Raw genomic sequence first — 20018 nt, 5'->3', positions numbered from 1 at the left:
GAAATGGTCAAAGGATATGAGCAGGCAGTTTTCTGATGAAGAAATCAAAGCTATATATTCCCATATGAAAAAATGCTCTAAATCACTATTGATTAGAGAAATGCAAATTAAAACAACTCTGAGGTACCACCTCAATCAATCAGATTGGCTAATATGACAAAAAGGGAAAATAATAAATGTTTGGGAAGCTGTGGAAAAATTGGAATGCTAATGCATTGTTTTTGGAGCTGTGAACTGATCTAGCCATTCTGTAGAGGAATTTGGAACTATGCCCAAAGAGCTATGGGACTGCTCATACCCTTTGACCCAGCGGTACCACTGCTAGGTCTGTATCATGAAGAGACCAAAGAAAAGGGAAAAGGACCCACATGTACAAAAATATTTATAGCAGCTCTCTTTGTGTTGACAAAGAATTGGAAATTGGGGGAATGGCTAAACAAGTTGTGGTATATGAATCTAATGGAATACTATTGTGCTGCAAGAAACAATGAGCAGGAGGAGTTCACAGAAACCTGGGAGGACTTACATGATCTGATGCTGACTAAGAGGAGCAGAACCAAGAGAACACTGTACACAGTAACAGAAACATTGTGTGATGAACAATGATGATAACTTGGCTCTTCTCAACAGTGTAATGATCCAAAACATTTTCAAAGAACTCATGATAGAAAATGTTCTCAACATCCAGAAAAAAATAACTGTAGATTCTGAATGCAGATTGAATCATACTTTTTCTACTTTTGGACCATTTTTTCCTTCTTTTTTGAGGTTTTTCCCTTGTGCTCTGATTCTCCTTTCACAATAAGACTAATGCAGAAATATGTTTAATGTGATTGTTCATATATAACCTATATCAGATTGCTTTCCATTTTGGGGAGGAGGTAGGGAAGGCAGGGTGGGAAAAAAATTTGGAACTAAAAATCCCATAAAATCAAGTGTTGAAAGATATCCTTACATGTAACTAGGAAATAATAAAATACTTTTATTTAAAAATGTAAGGATGGGAAAATAGCATGCTTCAGTCTGTTCCATCAATATCAGTTCTTTGGAGGTGGATAGTATGTCCTTTGGGATTGCCTTAGATCATTGTATTGCTGAGAATAACCAACATTCACAGTTCATCAAATAATATTGCTCTCTCTGTGTACAGTGTTCATTTTAGTTCTGCTCACTTCCGAGTACATAATTTCATACATATCTTTCCAAGCTTTTAAAGTCATCTTGTTTGCCATTTCTTATAGGAAAATAATGTTCCATCACCATTGTATACCACAATTTGTTTAGCCATTCCCCAATTGATGGGCATTCCTTTGATTTCTAATTCTTAGCCACAACAAAAAGAGCTGCTATAAATATTTTTATACAAATAGGTCTTTTCTCTTTATTGGAATATCTTTGGGATATAAACCTAGTGGTGGTATTGCTGGATCAAATGGTATGCACAATTCTATAGCCCTTTGGGCATAATTCCAAATTTCTCTCCAGAATGGTTGGATCTTTTCACAACTCCACCAGCAGAGTATTAGTGTCCCAGCTTTCATCGCTTCTGACAACCAATATTTTCCATTTTTGTTATATTTGCCTCTCTGATAGGTGTAAGGTGATACCTCAGAGTTGCTTTAATTTGCATTTCTCTGATCAACAATGATCTAGAGCATTTTTTTCCACAGGATTATTGATAGCTTTGATTTCTTTGTCTTAAAACTGCCTATTCAAATCCTTTGACCATTTATCAATTGGACAATGACTTGTATTTTTATAAATTTGACACAGTTCTTTATATTTGAGAAATGAGGCCTTTATAAGAGATATTTGCTTCAAAAATTCTTTCCCAGTTTTCTACTTCCCTTGTAATCTTGGTTAATTAGTTTTGTTTTTGCAAAAGCTTTTTAATTTTATATAATCAAAATTATCTATTTTATGTTTAATTGTATTCTCTATATCTTCTTTGGTCTTAAATTCTTCCCTTGTCCATAAATATGACAGATAAACAATTCCATTTTCCCTTAATTTTCTTATGGTATCATGCTTTATGTGTAAATCATATACCTTATTTTTGTATACAGTGTGAGATGTTGGTCTGTACCTAGTTTCTGCCATACTGTTTTTGAGTTTTCCCAGCAGATTTTGTTAAATAATGAGTTTTTGTTCCTAAAGCTCGGATCTTTGTGTTTATCATATATTCGATTACTATAGTCATTAACTATAGTGTAGTTTCTCTCTATTCTATTCCACTGATAAACCTCTCTGTTTGTCAGCCCGTACCACATTGTTTTGATAATTACCATTTTATAGTACAGTTTGAAATATGGAACTGCTAGTTTCCCTTCTTTTGTATTTTTTGTCATAAAAGAAATTTGGTAGAACCTTTCTTCACTTATTTTTTCCAAATAATTTGCATAGTATTGGAATTAATTGTTCTTTAAATGTTTGGTAGAATTCACTTGTAAACCCATCTGGCCCTGGAGATTTTGGGGGGATTTTTTCTTAGGGAGCTCATTGATGGCTTGTTCAATTTCTTTTTCTAATATGGGCTTATTTAAGGATTTTATTTCCTCTACAGTTAATTTGGGCAATTTGTATTTTTAAAAATATTTATCCATTTTACTTAGATTGTCAAATTTATTGGCTTATAGTTGGGCAAAATAGCTCCTAATTATTCCTTTAATGTCCACCTCATTGGTGGTGAATTCATCCTTTTCATTTTTGATACTGGTAGTTTGGTTTTCTCATATCTTTTTTTAAATCAAATTAACCAAAGATTTATCTATTTTATTGATTTTTTCATAAAACTAGCTCTTAGTTTTATTGCTTAATTCTATAGTTTTCATCCTTTCAATTTTATTAATTTCTCCTTTGATTTTCAGGATTTCTAATTTAGTATTTAATTGGGGATTTTTAATTTGTTCTTTTTCTAGCTTTTTTAGTTGCATACCCAATTGATTGATCTCCTCTTTCTCTTTTTTATTTATGTAAGCATTTAGAGATATAAAATTTACCAAGTATTTTATATTGGTCACAGTTATTTTAAATGGAATTTCTCTTTCTATCTGTTGTTGCTGGACTTTATTGGTTTTATATATATATATATATATATGTTTAAAATCTATATTGTGTGATCGCCTTAAATTAGAAGCTTCAGCACCAGTCTTTAGGCATTAAACATTTATTAAAACATACAGGTATTAACATGGAGTTCAGAAAGTTAGGAAAAGGCCTATCTCCAATAGTGTTCCAACCTGGTTGGGTTCTTCCTCAAGTCCTCCTCCACGAGCCTGACTTAATCAGGAACTCTTTAGCAAACTGATTGTGGAAGCTTTTTATAGGTCTGGAATAGAGGCCATCCTTACACACTGCTTCAAGCTGATTGGTTGGCATCCTCCAAATCCATTAAGGGCTAGTCAGGTGTGATTACAATCTAGTTAACTTTGAAGTAGGCCAATCAGCAGTCAATCACTCTCACTTGATTCAATCAGTTTAGATTAATCTCCAGGTGGGTTTTTGAGTATCTGCTAAATCCCATTATTTTATCACAATATTTATATATAAATGCTGATGATTTATGGGTATTTATTTCATATCCTGCAACTTTACTAAAGTTGTTAATAATTTCAAGTAGCTTTTTAGTTGATTCTCTAGGATTTTCTAAGTATAACATCATATTATCTGCAAGAGTGATAGTTTTGTTTCCTAATTACCTATTATAATTTCTTTAATTTCTTTTTCTTCTATTGCTATAGCTAACTTTTTTTTTTGATGGGTCAATGAGTGTTAAGTGACTTGCCCAGGGTCACACAGCTAGTGTCAAGTGTCTGAGGCTGGATTTGAACTCAGTTCCTTCTGAATCCAGGAACAGTGCTTTATCCACTGTACCACCTAGCTGCCCCCTATAGCTAACATTTCTAATACAATATTAAATAATAGAGGTGATTATGGGCATCCTTGATTTATCCCTGATTTTACTGGAAAGGTTTTTAGGTTATCCCCATTACATATAATACTTGCTGATTGTTTTAGATAAATAGTATTTATCCTTTTAAGGTAAGCTTCTTTTATTCTTATGCTTTCTAGTGTTTTTAATAGGAATGGGAGCTGTATTTTTTCAAAGGCCTTCTCTGTATCTATTGGGATAATCATATGATTTCTATTGCTTTTGTTATTGACATGGTCAATTATGCTGATAGTTTTCCTAATATTGAATGAGCCCTACATTCCTGGAATAAATCCCACCTAGTCATAGTGTATGATCTTTGTGATATATTTCTGTAATCTATTTGCTAGTATTTTATTTAAAATTTTTGCATCAATATTCATTAGTGAAATTGGTGTATAATTTTCTTTCTTTGTCTTGACTTTTTCTGATTTGGGTATTAGCACCATATTTGTCTCATAAAAGGAGTTTGGAAGGATTATATATTCACTTATTTTTCCATATAATTTATACTGTATTTGGGATTAATTGTTCTTTAAATGTTTGGTAGAATTCACTTGTGATCCATCTGGTTCTGGGGATTTTTTCTTGGAAAGTTCATCAATGACATAGAAACAATTGATGATTTCATTAAAGAAAATGACAATGATGAGATAACATATCAAAATTTATGGGATTCAGCCAAAGAAGTTCTTAGGGGAAAATTTATATCCCTAACCACTTACATCAATAAAATAGAGAAAAAGCAGATCAATGTTTTGGGCATGTAACTAAAAAAAATCTAAAAAATGAACAAATCAAAAATCTCCAACTAAACACCAAATTAGAAAACCTGAAAATCAAAGAAAAGATTAATAAAATTAAAAGTAAGAAAACCATTGAATTAATAAAACTAGAAGTTGGTTTTGTGAGAAAAAAACAATAAAATAGATAAATATTTGGTTAATTTGATAAAAAAAAGAAAAGAAGAAAACCAAGTTTTTAGTATCAAAAAAGGAAAGGTGTGAACTCACCACCAATTAAGAGAATATTAAGACAATTATTAGGAATTATTTTGCCCAATTATATGCCAAGAAGTTTCACAATCTAAATGAAATGGATGAATTTCTACAAAGATATAAATTACCAAGATTAGCAGAAGAAATAAAATATTTAAGTAGCCCAATGTTAGAAAAAAAGAAATTGAACATGTTTCTTCTAAAATCCTATTTTGTTACTTATCTTTTCATCTGTTTCTTATTTATGAATATTTGAGGTCTCTGTCTATTGCTGACCTCGCTAAGTGTCCCAGTGACTAGAGTGTTATACCTGCAGGAAAATCTGAGTTCAAATCTGACCTGAGACATTTGCTAGCTCTGTGAATGGCTATGTCACTTTATCTCTCTTTTTGTCAGTTTTTTCACCTCTGAAATTGGAATAATAATAGTAACTATCTTTCAGAATTGTTGTGAGGATAAAATGTGTGATATTTTTGAAGTTCTCTGTAAACCTTTAAGTACCATGTAAATGCAAGCTATCATTGTATTATTCTTTCTCCATGTAAATAGATTATTTTTTCTTTAATTATTTAGATACTAAACCATTTAGCACATGCATATTAAATATTGATATTGATTTATTGCCCATTGTATCTTTAAACATAGTGTTCACTTTGGAATCAAAGTAATTTGGTTCAAGTCTTACTTAGATGCTACCCATGGAGCCTTGAGCATGAAATCTACTTTCTCTGGGTCTCAGTTTTCTTATGGCCTCAAAGGTCCCTTCTAGCTCTAAATCTATTATCATATCAATGTTCACTAAATGTATGCTCCTTTGTTATTTCAAAATGTAAAGATAATGTGAGGTCCAAATCATTTGTTTTAGGTTTCAAGAGCTGTCTGAACTAGGGTTTGAAATGCAATATTAGGGGGGCGGAGCCAAGATGGCGGAGAGGAAGCAGCAAGCTGCCTGAGCTCTCCTTCTGTTCCCTCAAAACGAACATTAAATCAAGCCTCTGGACGGATTCTGAAACTACAGAACCTGCAAAGAGACAGAGAGACACAGTCCTCCAACCAGAGATAATTTAGAAGACTTCAGGAAAAGGTCGGTCTGACTCGGGCAAAAGGGAGGCCCAGCGCAGGGCAGCAACCCAGCGCCGAGGGGGTCGGGGCAAATCAGCAGGAGCTGCGGGTCACAGCCGAACAACTGAGGCTCCCGGAACCTGGTTCAAAAATCTGGTGGCCAAGAAGGACAGTGGAAAAACTTACCTGCACCGGCCGAGAGGGCCACGAACGGCGGGATCAGACGCCGGGGTCTGGTGCCTGGCTGGCCGAGCACAATCAGACAGGAAGTGCAGGACAGGGGATCTCCACACACCATAAAGGCCTCAGAGTAAAAGCCCGGTCACACAGCACCTATACACCTGCACAAGAAGCCCAAAACAGGGACCCTGGTGCCCCCAGAGCAGACCTCAACTTAAAGAATAAATAAATAAGCTGCAATAATGAGTAAGAAGCAAAAAAGAGCCCTCTCCATTGAGAGCTTCTGTATCAATAGGGAAGAAGCCAACACAAACTCAGATGAGGACAATAGCCTCAAATTGTCTACATCTGAAGCCTCACAAGGGAAGGTGAATTGGTCGCAAGAACAAAAAGCCTTCCTGGAAGAGCTCAAAAAGGATTTTAAAAATCAATTGCAAGAGGTAGAAGAAAAAATGGGGAGAGAAATGAAAGCAACACAAAAAAACTATGAAAAAAGAATCAGCAGCTTAGAAAAGGAAGCTGAAGAAAACAAAGCCTTAAAAAATTCACTTGGCCAAATGGAAAAAAAGCTGCATAATCTCACTGAAGAAAACAATACCTTAAAAAATTCACTTAGCCAAACGGAAAAAAAGGTACATAATCTCACTGAAGAAAACAATACCTTAAAAAATTCACTTAGCCAAATGGAAAAAAAGGTGCATAATCTCACTGAAGAAAACAATGCCTTAAAAATTAAAGTGGGACAGTTGGAAGAAAAGGAATCCATGAGACACCAAGAATCGGTCAAGCAGAATAAAAAAAATGAAAAAATAGAAGAAAATGTGAAATACCTCATTGGAAAGACAACTGATCTGGAAAACAGATCGAGGAGAGACAATTTGAGAATCATTGGACTGCCTGAAAGCCATGACCAGAAAAAGAATCTAGATACCATATTCCAGGAAATTATTAAGGAGAACTGCCCTGATATCATAGAATCAGAGGATAAAATCATCATTGAAAGAATCCATCGATCACCTCCTGAAAGAGACCCCAAAAGGAAAACTCCAAGGAATATTGTAGCCAAATTCCAGAATTATCAGGTGAAGGAGAAAATACTCCAAGCAGCCAGAAAGAAGCAATTTAAATATCATGGAGCCACAGTCAGGATTGCTCAGGACCTGGCAGCTTCAACATTAAAGGACCGCAAGGCTTGGAATATGATATTCCGGAAGGCAAAGGAGATTGGATTGCAGCCGAGAATCTATTACCCAGCAAAAATGTGCATTTTCTTTCAGGGGAAAAGATGGACATTTAATGACATTGGGGACTTTCAATCTTTCCTGGTGAAAAGACCAGAACTGAATAGAAAATTTGATCTCAACATACAAGACTCAAGAGAAGTTTAAAAAGGTAAACAGAGGGGGAAAAAAAAAGTTACCCTATTAGGTTAAACTGTTTATATCCCTACACAGGAAGATAATACTCATAACTCTTAAGAACTGTAAATGTATTTGGGCAGAGAGAAGGACTTTATATAGAGGGTATAAATATAAATTGTCTTTGATGTGATGATACAAAAGAATTAAGGAGATAAAAAGGGAGTCTATGGGGAGGAGAGGAAAGGGGAGGTGGAATGGGATGAATTATATCATATGAAGAGGTGGAAAAAAACCTATTATAATAGAGGGAAAGAAAGGAGGGGGGAACATGGTTTCAACCCTATTCTCATTAGATTTGACTCAAAGAGGGAATAACATATACGTTCATTGGGATAAAGAAACTTAACTCACTCTTTAGGGAAACAAAAGGGGAAGGGAAAGGGGGGGACTGAGAAGGGAGGACAAAAGCAAGGGAGAAAAGGGTAAAGAAAAGAGAGGGGGGTGATAAAAAGGGAGGGCAGATTGGGGGAGGCAGGGGTAAGAAGTAAAACGTCGGTGAGGAGGAATAGGGTGAAAGAAGGGGGGAAAAGTACAAAGGGGGTAAATAGAATGGAGGGGAATAGACAGTCAGTAATAATAACTGTGAATGTGAATGGGATGAACTCTGCTATAAAACAGAAGCGAATTGCAGAGTGGATTAAAAACCAGAACACTACAATATGCTGTTTACAAGAAACACATTTGAAGCAGAGAGATACACACAGAGTAAAGGTAAAAGGCTGGAGCAGAATATATTATGCCTCAGCTAAAGTAAAAAAGGCAGGGGTAGCAATCCTTATCTCAGACAAAGTGCAGGCAAAAATAGATCTCATTAAAAGAGATAAGGAAGGAAATTACATCTTACTTAAAGGTACTATAGATAATGAAGTAATATCAATATTGAATATGTATGCGCCAAGTGGTATAGCATCCAAGTTCTTAGAGGAGAAGTTAAATGAGTTACAAGAGGAATTAGATAGTAATACTATACTAGTGGGGGATCTGAATCTCCCCCTCTCAGAATTAGATAAATCTAGCCAAAAAATAAATAAGAAAGAAGTGAAAGAGGTGAATAGATTACTAGAAAAGTTAGACATGATAGATGTCTGGAGAAAATTGAATGGGGATAGAAAGGAATATACCTTTTTCTCAGCAGTACATGGCACATTTTCAAAAATTGACCATGTATTAGGGCACAAAAACATCATAGTCAAATGTAGAAAGGCAGAAATAGTAAATGCATCCTTCTCAGATCATGATGCAATAAAAATTACATGTAAGAAAGAGCCAGGGAAAAGTAGAATGAAAATCAATTGGAAACTAAATAATTTCATTCTAAAGAATGAATGGGCCAAACAAGAAATCATAGAAACAATCAATAACTTTATCCAAGAGAATGACAATAATGAGACAACATACCAAAATCTATGGGATGCAGCCAAAGCAGTGCTTAGGGGAAAATTTATAGCTCTAAATGCTTACATGAATAAAAAAGAGAAAGAGGAGATTAATGAATTGGGCATGCAACTTAAAAAGCTAGAAAAAGAACAAATTAGAAATCCCCAATTAGACACTAAATTAGAGATCCTGAAAATTAAAGGAGAAATCAATAAGATTGAAAGCAAAAAAACTATAGAACTAATCAATAAAACTAAGAGCTGGTTTTATGAAAAAACCAATAAAATAGATAAAATACTGGTTAATTTGATTAAAAAAAAGAAAGAAGAAAACCAAATTACCAGTATCAAAAATGAAAAGGGTGATGTTACCACCAATGAAGTGGAAATTAAAGCAATAATTAGGAAATATTTTGCCCAACTGTATGCCAATAAATTTGACAATCTAAATGAAATGGATGAATATTTACAAAAATACAAACTGCCCAGGTTAACTGAAGAGGAAATAAAATCCTTAAATAAACCCATATTAGAAAAAGAAATTGAACAAGCTATTAATGAACTCCCTAAGAAAAAATCCCCAGGGCCAGATGGGTTTACGGGTGAATTTTACCAAACATTTAAAGAACAATTAATTCCAATATTATACAAATTATTTGGAAAAATAGGTGAAGAAGGAGTTCTACCAAATTCGTTTTATGACACAAATATGGTGGTGATACCAAAACCAGGCAAAGCAAAAACAGAGAAAGAAAATTATAGACCAATCTCCCTAATGAATATTGATGCTAAAATCTTAAATAAGATATTAGCAAGGAGATTACAGCAAGTGATCACCAGGATAATACACTATGACCAGGTGGGATTTATACCAGGAATGCAGGGCTGGTTCAACATTAGGAAAACTATTAACATAATCAACCACATCAATAAGAAAACCAACCAAAATCATATGATTATCTCAATAGATGCAGAGAAAGCTTTTGACAAAGTACAGCACCCATTCCTAATAAAAACACTAGAGAGTTTAGGAATAGGGGGAGCTTTCCTTAGAATAATAAACAGTATCTACCTAAAGCCATCAGCAAGTATTATATGCAATGGAGATAAATTAGAGGCCTTCCCAATAAGATCAGGGGTGAAACAGGGATGTCCATTATCACCCCTATTATTTAATATTGTCCTAGAAATGTTAGCTTTAGCAATCAGAGAAGAGAAAGGAATTAAAGGAATTAGAATAGGCAAGGAGGAAACAAAACTATCACTCTTTACAGATGATATGATGGTATACTTAAGGAATCCTCGAGAATCAAGTCAAAAATTACTTGAAACAATTAACAACTTTAGCAAAGTAGCAGGATATAAAATAAATCCACATAAATCATCAGCATTTCTATACATGACCAACAAAGTCCAGCAGCAAGAGATAGAAAGAGAAATTCCATTTAAAGTAACGGTAGGTAATATAAAATACTTGGGAGTCTACTTGCCAAGACAAACCCAGGAACTCTATGAACACAACTACCAAACACTCTTCACACAAATCAAATCAGATCTAAATAATTGGAAAGATATCAATTGCTCATGGATAGGCAGAGCTAATATAGTAAAAATGACAATACTGCCTAAATTAATTTACTTATTCAGTGCCATACCAATCAGGCTACCTAAAAATTATTTTATACAGCTAGAAAAAATAATAACAAAATTCATCTGGAAAAACAAAAAATCAAGAATATCCAGGGAAATAATGAAAAAAAATTCACAGGAAGGTGGGTTAGCGGTACCAAACCTGGAGCTTTACTATAAAGCGGCAGTCATCAAAACTATCTGGTACTGGCTAAAAAATAGAGTGGTAGATCAATGGAATAGGCTAGGCTCAGGAAATGCAGTAGTAAATGACACTAGTAATGTAGTGTTTGATAAACCCAAAGACTCCAGCTTCTGGGATAGGAACTCAGTATTTGACAAAAACTGCTGGGAAAACTGGAAGATAGTATGGCAGAAATTAGGCTTAGACCAACATCTTACACCTTATACTAAAATAAGGTCAAAATGGATACATGATTTAGACATAAGAGGTGATACCATAGGTAAATTAGGAGAGAAAGGAATAGTGTACCTATCAGATCTTTGGAAAGGAGAACAGTTTTTGACCAAACATGAGATAGAGTATATTATAAAATGCAAAGTGGATGATTTTGATTATATTAAATTAAAAAATTTTTGTACAAACAGAAGCAATGCATCCAAAATTAGAAGGGAGGCAGAAAGCTGGGAAACAATTTTTGAGGCCAGTGCTTCTGATAAAGGCCTCATCTCTAAAATATATAGGGAATTAAATCAAATTTATAAGAATCCAAGTCATTCCCCAATTGAGAAATGGTCAAAGGATATGAACAGGCAGTTTTCTGATGAAGAAACCAAAGCTATCTATTCCCATATGAAAAAATGCTCTAAATCTCTAATGATTAGAGAGATGCAAATTAAAACAACTCTGAGGTACCACCTGACACCTATCAGATTGGCTAAAATGACAAAAAAGGAAGATAATAAATGTTGGAGAGGCTGTGGGAAAATTGGAACACTAATGCATTGTTGGTGGAGCTGTGAGCTGATCCAACCATTCTGGAGAGCAATTTGGAATTATGCCCAAAGGGCGATAAAGCTGTGCATACCCTTTGACCCAGCAATCCCACTTTTAGGTCTTTTGCCCAAAGAAATCATGGAAGGGGGAAAGGGACCCACGTGTACAAAAATATTTATAGCTGCTCTTTACATGGTAGCAAGGAATTGGAAGTTGAGGGGGTGCCCATCAATTGGGGAATGGCTGGACAAGTTGTGGTATATGAATACAATGGAATACTATTGTGCTGTAAGAAATGATGAGCAGGAAGAGTTCAGAGAAACCTGGAGGGTCTTACGTGAGCTGATGATGAGTGAGATGAGCAGAACCAGAAGAACATTGTACACAGTATCATCAACATTGAGTGTTGACCTACTGTGATGGACTATATTCTTCTCACCAATGCAATGGTACAGAAGAGTTCTAGGGAACTCATGATAGAAGAGGATCTCCAAATCCAAGAAAAAAAAAGAAAGAAAGAACTGTGGAGTATAGATGCTGATTGAACCATATTATTTCTTTTGTTTTGGGTGCTGTTGTTTTTTTTTCTATTTTGAGGTTTTGCATCACTGCTCTGATTCTTTCTCTTGTAACAGGATTAATGCAGAAATAGGATTAATGTTATTATGTGTATATATATGTGTGTGTATATATATATCTATATGTATATGTATAGATATATATAGATATAACCTATATCAGATTACCTGCTGTCTAGGGGAGGGGGGAGGGAGGGGAGGGAGGGAGGGAGAAAAATCTGAAATTGTAAAGCATGTATAAACAAAAGTTGAGAACTATCTTTACATGTAACGGAAAAAATAAAATATCTCAAAAAAAAAAAAAAGAAATGCAATATTAATTGCTTAGGATCCTAGATATGAATTCTATTATTCACAGTAGATTATTTCAACTCCAGTGATTGTAATCATTCACAACATCAGGGATGAGTTGGTTTTCTAAGTATGTAGCTGCAATACAACCTTCTGTTTAATATATGAGGTCACCTGAGGCACTCACCTTAATGGAAGATATGAAAGCAGAGAATCACTTTAGCACGGTGTCCTGAAACAAATACCTCCAGAGATTTTTTCCAGACCATGCACGGGAGGCTGCCAACACTAGATATGTTTGAAAACCCAATTTACCTGCTTTTTTCTCCCAAGGTTTCAATTCACAAAGAAGAATGTTTGGAGACTTTATAAGCAGATGCCTGAATGCACTCATCCAGCTTATGAAAAATTCAGTATATGTTTTAAGCAAACATGTTGAAATCACTTATTAGGGAAAATGCAGAGTCTGATAGATGGAAATGATTATCAGGTAAATTATTCATTTCTATTCACAAAGTAATCACCCAACAAATATGGTCTCATTATTCACATGTTGGCAGAGAACAGGTTGTGGCAGGAGCCAGCCCCATTACCATTTAAGCTGCAGAGAGATGCTAGAATATCTGGATACTGAGTGCAATGAGCAAAACAATTAGAGGCAGTGTAAACATGAACATTGGGAGGGGTGCAGGGAAACTGCAAAGGAGCAGCTCTCAAACTTGCCAGTCAGAACTAAAGGAATAAAGTAAGACCCCATATAGGAAATAAAAGAACTTTATTATCATCTGAAAATAAAAGAACTTTAGATACTGTAGTTAAATTTTAGGGATCCAAGGGAGATGGAAATAAAAATTCAAGGGGAAAAAGTAATCTGAGAAAGTCTTCAAGTCAAAAAAAGTGACAACTATAAACCAGAATCAGAGGAAAAGATGCCAATATTTCCAAATCATCAATAAACCAGTCTTGGGGTTTATACTTCCAATGATTTTATTCTAGTCTTTTTATGAACATCAGAACACCTGTGTTTTATAGTTATGTCTGGATTTTAATTTAGGAGGTTTGTCTACATTATCAGGTGAATAGCAATACTGATTACTTAATACTTTTGAGATCTGGAAACAAACAGTATTTTGTGGTCACTTGTTCTCCAGCTGTCCAAGGAGACATCCCCCCTTCCCTTTTATATAAGTAACAAGTATCTCATAGAACTATTCCAAACTTAACTATACAAAACAGGTCCTAGCAAAAAGTGACTGAAAGTGAAAATTAATGTGGTCTGACATCAGAGAAAGAACCAGAGGTGGTATCTACAATCTTTTTTTTTTTTTTTTTTTTTTTTTTTAGGCAATGGGGGTTAAGTGACTTGCCCAGAGTCACACAGCTAGTAAGTGTCAAGTGTCTGAGGCCGGATTTGAACTCAGGTACTCCTGAATCCAGGGCCGGTGTTTTAACCACTGCGCCATCTAGCTGCCCCGGTATCTACAATCTTAAAAGAAAACGCATGTCTTTTGAGTGAAACTTTTTGCTTTCTCATAAGAATAATAATGGCAACTGGCATTTATGTAACTTTAAAGTTTTCAAAGTGCTTTACATACATCATATCATTTGAGCTTTACTTCAGCTCTGTGAGGTGAATGTTACAAGTAGATTCTCCCTATTTTATAGTTGAGTAAACAGGCTCAAAATGCCTTGATCACTTTCCCATGGTAATTCATCTAGTGTCAGAAAGAGAATTTGCTAAAACAATTCTGAGGTACCACCTCACACCTATCAGATTGGTTAATATGACAAAAAAGGAAAATAATAAATGTTGTAGAAGCTGTGGAAAAATTGGAGCACTAATACATTGTTGATGGAGCTCAGGTCTTCCTCACTCCCAATCCATCATTTTCTCCATTTTTCCAAGAGGTTTCTCTAACTAAAAAGTGATAGAGTCCAGAAGACTAATGTTCAAGCCCTGCTTTGGACACACACTAGCTCTTTGACCATGGAAAAGCCATTTAACTTTTGAGGACCTCAGGTATCTCTTTAAACCTGTAAGTTATAGAAGAATTATAAGCCTACCAACCTGGAGAGAATTTCCACACTGGCAGTTTTCTAAATGAGTCATAATGAAATCATAAGTCCACATCCCCCTAAAAATATCTTCATAGCACACCATCTATGCTTGATAATGCTTTCCTTTTAAGCCTGTCTGTGCCACGTGGGGGTATGTTGCCTGTTGTATTTATTCAAATGCTTGTGAATAGACAAATAAACTTATCAATGGACAAAAATTATTCTTTTATTATTAGTCATTCTCCTCTGAAACATATAAACTCATATATCATAATCCTATATGTTATACTTTTAAGGGTAGTGTGGTAAAAAGTACACCAGTTTTTGAAGGACCACCCTTTCAGGGTGCGAGCTTAAAAGGCAAGGAGAGAACGGAAGTGGGAGGTCTTTCCTGCTCTCCTGGTCTAATGACTGAGATGCACAGACAGACGCTGACTGGAGTTCCACTTGGCCCAGCTCGTCGTTGCAGCACGTGCTTGACGCGGTTCTCTCTCCCCCCAAAGGTGGCCTTGGACTTTTGGTGAGTTTTATATGGAATATAGACTAAGCTTAGATTTAAGACTATTTGTTTTGTATTTCTACTTTCCTATCCCTCTAATCAACATCACCTTGTAACTACCAAACAACAAAAGTTCTAACTAGAGACCAGAGGCTTCTTTACCTTACTGATCTGGGAGATAAATTAAGGGAAAGGTTAAAGAGGGGAGATTAATGCTCTAGTATCCAATTTTACATCTCACAGTAGCTTTGCTGAGTATGTATACATATGAAAGGCAGGAATATGGTCAGGCAAGAGGAAAAATGAGTTTAATTTTTACTCTGTGTCTTTCTTCCTGCTCATTAATCTGCATCAGAGATTGAAAGGAGTTTAGAAGTTGAGGAATTGGGGCAACATGAATCTCAGAGGCATTTGGCAATGTGAGGAGAAATTAGCTCCTATATGAGTAATCCCTAAGCAGTCCAGCCATTAGGTTCAAAACAATATACAAATATAGATATGTGTATATATGTATACATACATCACATATATGTATATATAGATGATGACAAAGCATTTGAGCCATTAGAATTTCAAAACAGTATACGTACATATACATATGTGTATCATTGTTCTTTACCAGGTATCAGGTAGTAACCTCATGCCCCCAATCTTCTCAAAGATAATGCTTTGGTAAAGAATTTAGTTTTTAGTTTCTATTTGCCTTCATATCTCCATGTTTATATTTCCATAAGAATAATAAAAAAGATAAAAGCTCTGATATTTTAAAACATAACTTGTAAGTTTAAATCAATTTATAGAATCATAGGGCCCAAAGCTAAATGATGTGGTATTTTGTTTTGTTCATTCCTCTACCTTCAAAATAGTCAAATGAGATGATACATGTAAAATGCTTAGCAAACTTTAAAGTTCTTTATACAAATGCCAATTATCATCATCATCATTATTTACATTATTATTTTAAAATGAAAGCGTCAGGTAAAAATTAGATGTATAATGAACTAACTATAAACAATTTTTCAGTGTAGTTTAGTGGAAAGAAAAGTGAATTTGTAGTCAGACGACCTGGTTTCAAATCTTGTCTCTAATAGTCACTTTCTGAGTGACCAAATCATTTAACTTCTCTGTGCCTCAGTTTTCACATTTTTAAAATGGAAGGAATGATACTTACCTACCAAACTTACAAGGTTGTGAGTAAAACATTTTATAAAATGAGAGGATTGGACTCAATGAACTCTAAGGTTCCTTCTAGCTCTCCCTATATGGTCTTATCATTTAAAAGTGAGTTCTTATTACTTAAATGAATGTTTACAGTTGTAAAGAAGATATAAAAGAAGTCATGGATAGAATTTAGGATTTTTTTTCTGTTATTGCTCACCCCTCTTTCTGGTTCTAATGTTCTCAGTGATTCTCTTCCTTTCTATAAGATAAAAAAAGTTGATTTTTAACTAACCAAAAAGGTTTTAATGTGTCACAATTCTTTATCCTCTAAGCTTTTAAAAAATACAGACTAGGGGCAGCTAGATGGAGCAGTGGATAGAGCACTGGCCTTGGATTCTGGAGGACCTGAGTTCAAATCCGGCCTCAGACACTTAACACTTACTAGCTGTGTGACCCTGGTCAAGTCACTGAACTCCAATTGCCTCACAAAAAAAAATTATATAAAAAATACAGACTACATGTTATAACTAGATTAGCATTTCTCAACTGACTAGTGTCCTTCTATCAATGCTAAGTTCAGTAGGGAAAAAAAAGCTATAACAATTCGACATTTTTGAACCTGCCAATTGTGGTAAGAACTGGTACCATAAAAATGTCAAATTGCCACACAGAATTTATATCTAATAGGTTAGTCAGCATGAAATAACCTTTTAAGGGATAATGAGGCTATGGAAATGGGTAAACGTTAGTAGCATAAATGACTGACAAAATTAAACTGGCCTCTTGTAATACTGATGTTTCTGCTGTCATACCAGCTCATGTAGAGGTTCCCTTTCCACTATTCACACAGCAGTGGTCACCCTGGTACAAGTCCTCATCATCTCTCACCTGGACTATTGAAATAGTGTTCTATTTTGTCTTCCAGCTTCAACTATCTCTCCCCTTTAATCTGTCCCCCCTTCAGTTGCCAAAGTGATTTTCCTAAAGCACGGGGCTGACCATGTTCCCTTTATTCAATAAACTCCAGTGGTCTTGTTATCTCCAGGATAAAAGATAAAATCTTCTCTTTGGCTTTCAAAGAACTTCACAACCTGGCCCCTTTCTGCCTTTACATTCTTCCTAGAATTTGCTCCCCTCCACTTACTCTAGGATCCAGCTACACTGGAATACTTGCTGTTCCTCACACTACACCCCCATCCTTCCTCCATGCCTTTCCCCTGTCTTTCCCTGTAATGTTTCCCCTCCTTGTTTTTGTTTCCTCACTTTCCTCAAAACTCAACTCAGATTAAAAACCAGAATCCTACAATATGCTGTTTACAAGAAACACATTTGAAGCAGAGAGATACATACAGAGTAAAGGTAAAAGGCTGGAACAGAATATATTATGCCTCAGCTAAAGTAAAAAAGGCAGGGGTAGCAATCCTTATCTCAGACAAAGTGCAGGCAAAAATAGATCTCATTAAAAGAGATAAGGAAGGAAATTACATCTTACTTAAAGGTACTATAGATAATGAAGTAATATCAATATTAAATATGTATGCGCCAAGTGGTATAGCATCCAAGTTCGTAGAGGAGAAGTTAAATGACTTACAAGAGGAATTAGACAGTAATACTATACTAGTGGGGGATCTAAATCTCCCCCTCTCAGAATTAGATAAATCTAGCCAAAAAGTAAATAAGATAGAAGTGAAAGAGGTGAATAGATTACTAGAAAAGTTAGACATGATAGATGTCTGGAGAAAATTGAATGGGGATAGAAAGGAATATACCTTTTTCTCAGCAGTACATGGCACATTTTCAAGAATTGACCATGTATTAGGGCACAAAAACATCATAGTCAAATGTAGAAAGGCAGAAATAGTAAATGCATCCTTCTCAGATCATGATGCAATAAAAATTACATGTAAGAAAGAGCCAGGGAAAAGTAGAATGAAAATCAATTGGAAACTAAATAATTTCATTCTAAAGAATGAATGGGCCAAACAAGAAATCATAGAAACAATCAATAACTTTATCCAAGAGAATGACAATAATGAGACAACATACCAAAATCTATGGGATGCAGCCAAAGCAGTGCTTAGGGGAAAATTTATAGCTCTAAATGCTTACATGAATAAAAAAGAGAAAGAGGAGATTAATGAATTGGGCATGCAACTTAAAAAGCTAGAAAAAGAACAAATTCGAAATCCCCAATTAGACACTAAATTAGAGATCCTGAAAATTAAAGGAGAAATTAATAAGATTGAAAGCAAAAAAACTATAGAATTAATCAATAAAACTAAGAGCTGGTTTTATGAAAAAACCAATAAAATAGATAAAATATTGGTTAATTTGATTAAAAAAAAGAAAGAAGAAAACCAAATTACCAGTATCAAAAATGAAAAAGGGGATGTTACCACCAATGAAGTGGAAATTAAGTCAATAATTAGGAATTATTTTGCCCAACTGTATGCCAATAAATTTGACAATCTAAATGAAATGGATGAATATTTACAAAAATATAAACTGCCCAGGTTAACGGAAGAAGAAATAAAATCCTTAAATAAACCCATATTAGAAAAAGTAATTAAACAAGCCATTAATGAACTCCCTAAGAAAAAATCCCCAGGGCCAGATGGGTTTATGGGTGAATTTTACCAAACATTTAAAGAACAATTTTTTCCAATATTATACAAATTATTTGGAAAAATAGGTGAAGAAGGAGTTCTACCAAATTCGTTTTATGACACAAATATGGTGGTGATACCAAAACCAGGCAAAGCAAAAACAGAGAAAGAAAATTATAGACCAGTTTCGCTAATGAATATTGATGCTAAAATCTTAAATAAGATATTAGCAAGGAGATTACAGCAAGTGATCACCAGGATAATACACTATGACCAGGTGGGATTTATACCAGGAATGCAGGGCTGGTTCAACATTAGAAAAACTATTAACATAATCAACCACATCAATAAGAAAACCAACCAAAATTATATGATTATCTCAATAGATGCAGAGAAAGCTTTTGACAAAGTACAACACCCATTCCTAATAAAAACACTAGAGAGTTTAGGAATAAGGGGAGCTTTCCTTAGAATAATAAATAGTATCTACCTAAAGCCATCAGCAAGTATTATATGCAATGGAGATAAATTAGAGGCCTTCCCAATAAGATCAGGGGTGAAACAAGGATGTCCATCATCACCCCTATTATTTAATATTGTCCTAGAAATGTTAGCTTTAGCAATCCGAGAAGAGAAAGGAATTATAGGAATTAGAATAGGCAAGGAGGAAACAAAACTATCACTCTTTGCAGATGATACGATGGTATACTTAAAGAATCCTAGAGAATCAACTCAAAAATTACTTGAAACAATTAACAACTTTAGCAAAGTAGCAGGATATAAAATAAATCCACATAAATCATCAGCATTTCTATACATGACCAACAAAGTCCAGCAGCAAGAAATAGAAAGAGAAATTCCATTTAAAGTAACGGTAGATAATATAAAATACTTGGGAGTCTACTTGCCAAGACAAACCCAGGAACTCTATGAACACAACTACCAAACACTCTCCACAAAAATCAAATCAGGTCTAAATAATTGGAAAGATATCAATTGCTCATGGATAGGCAGAGCTAATATAGTAAAAATGCCAATACTGCCTAAATTAATTTACTTATTCAGTGCCATACCAATCAGACTACCTAAAAATTATTTTATACAGCTAGAAAAAATAATAACAAAATTCATCTGGAAAAACAAAAAATCAAGAATATCCAGGGAAATAATGAAAAAAAACTCACAGGAAGGTGGGTTAGCGGTACCAAACCTGGAGCTTTACTATAAAGTGTCGGTCATCAAAACTATCTGGTACTGGCTAAAAAATGGA

Source organism: Dromiciops gliroides, chromosome 4, assembly GCF_019393635.1.
Source record: "Dromiciops gliroides isolate mDroGli1 chromosome 4, mDroGli1.pri, whole genome shotgun sequence".
NCBI classification, from domain to species: Eukaryota; Metazoa; Chordata; class Mammalia; order Microbiotheria; family Microbiotheriidae; genus Dromiciops; species Dromiciops gliroides.
Note: the sequence above shows the minus strand (reverse complement) of the source record.